General features: G+C 34.5%; 1 long non-coding RNA gene across 1 annotated transcript in view; it reads right to left on the bottom strand.

The window, feature by feature from the left end:
- Positions 1 to 1,028, bottom strand: part of LOC106011116 — a 3,179-nt gene extending 2,151 nt beyond the window's left edge. Inside the window, exon 1 of the long non-coding RNA XR_001184658.2 lies at positions 821 to 1,028. This is a non-coding gene — a long non-coding RNA (uncharacterized LOC106011116). The remainder of the gene's footprint in view (positions 1 to 820) is intronic.
- Positions 1,029 to 2,078: the final 1,050 nt, after the last annotated feature.

The raw sequence follows: 2,078 nt of genomic DNA on the forward strand, positions 1-2,078 counted from the left end.
TTCACATCTTCCTTATATTCTACCAGCAATGATAATGTTTCAATAGCGCAAGAAAAGAAAGGGTAATACTAAACAAATAACGTTTACATTATTATCACAAAGTCCCGCTCAACAACAAGCTCTATGCCCTGAACAATCATGAATTATTACCCCCAGCAGATCTGATAACACTCTGAGACAATGTCAATGTCATGGGAATCATACAGGCATTTTACAGGTGCTTAAACAATAAATACTGACAAGATCTCTCGCTTCCTATTGCTGGGTATCCATTCACGTCTGGGTAAAGTGAGGAAATTCATTTTAAGTGCCTTTTACTATTAAAACCAACTTCGAAAAGCAAATTACAAATATATGAGGTTGTTCAAGCCTATTTATTTGATATTGGTGGGGTTTATTTTAACTAAAAATTTATCAAAGAGCGCTTTCCACGGTTTTTATTTTCACAAACATACATTATTAGATCTTTGCCTGACCTTTTACTGATAGCTAGCTTTTATTTGCAACGTGCACCACTCTTGCAAATAAGATTAAGCTACTTCAAAGTGTTGTTTATGATAACAGTAGATTCTTCCACATTAATCCGCGCACATCGTCAAAGGATTTGTTTGTTTTGATGTTGTTTTAAAAATATTGAATATTGTGTAAAAATGTTGGTTATAACCAAGATTAAATATGCTGGGTGTTATCAATGCAATATCTCTTGCATGTATTGTCATTGATGCAGAGTATTTTGATTGCTCGGTAGATAAAACGCATTATAAAATCAGACAAACAAAAAAACGGACTGGACTCTTATCATTACACTAAATCTACATACCCGAAATCCACTGAGAACACTTCCCGTTTCGAAGGACAGCTCGTCAGAATGAAAGCAATTTTACGTAACAGTAATACACTAAAATATATGGGCCAAGGAGGTTATAAGGTCCTAGCTATAGGCACACACTCGCTATGGACTTCCATCTAGGGCAGTAGCCCAGCTGATTATATTATGAGAGGGCGCTTCACCTAAAACATCACTCATGGATTTCGCTGATAAAAATAGAACTGTCGTCAACAATCGGGAATTCCAATTATGACATGGATTATTATTAATTTTTTTTATAGCCTGTAAAATGATTGTTTTTGTTTTGTTCTGTTTTTTGCTTCTTAAATTCGAGAACGGCACAGAGATATTTCCATGAAATGAAATCATAAATAAACAGGACGTGTGGTTCAACTTTACAGACATCACGGTATTCTTTGAGGACCTGAGATTCTAAGAAGTCTAGAAGGCTACCCTTTATAACAGCAGCGACAGTGAGAAAAAATAATTAAAATTTTAACTACTACTACTGGCTGTAGTCCTATGTCTGATGGTATTAAGCTAATTTGTAATTTTGTTTTTATTTTTATGCAAGTGTGCTACGATAAACCAAATTTGATTTGTCAAACAACGTTATGTCAAAACAGTACCGTACTCCAACGTCGTAGAGCGAAGAAATCTTGGTTGGTGTAGATCTAGGCGTTAAGAAAACTTCTTTTTCCTTTTTTCTCCCTTTATTTTTTATTTTGGATGCCACGACTTTTGATTTAGTTGATTTATGTGAACCCATAATATGTTCATGATGCACTTGGTATTATAATTATTTTTACCTTTAAGGTCAGCCATAAACAAGACAGGGAATGCATTAATCTGTGTGTGCTATGGTCAGTTATTATAATTACGTTGTACACGACAGTAGTTGGAATAGTTATAGCCAAGGAATATTAGAATAACTGAAGTTTTGGATTAGTGTAATATAAAACTGGAATGACTAGCTTAGGGAATATTATCATATTTATAGTCTTGGATTAGTGTTTAGTTATAACAATCGGAAGGGCTATAGATTCTGATTAGTGTTAGCGATATACCAAAGGAAAATCACAAAAATTAGAAATTTGGATTAGTGGTTTTTTTGGCTTTTTAGATTCCAATCCACTTACCTCGATTCTGAGAGAACGGGATGTAACGATTTGAGTCTCTACCTGTAAGATTATTATGCTGTGTTGCATGGTGTGATAAGTACTTATGGATGCCGTTGAGCAGTCTTCCC

The sequence above is a fragment of the Aplysia californica genome, unplaced genomic scaffold, assembly GCF_000002075.1.
Source record: "Aplysia californica isolate F4 #8 unplaced genomic scaffold, AplCal3.0 scaffold00057, whole genome shotgun sequence".
NCBI classification, from domain to species: domain Eukaryota; kingdom Metazoa; phylum Mollusca; class Gastropoda; order Aplysiida; family Aplysiidae; genus Aplysia; species Aplysia californica.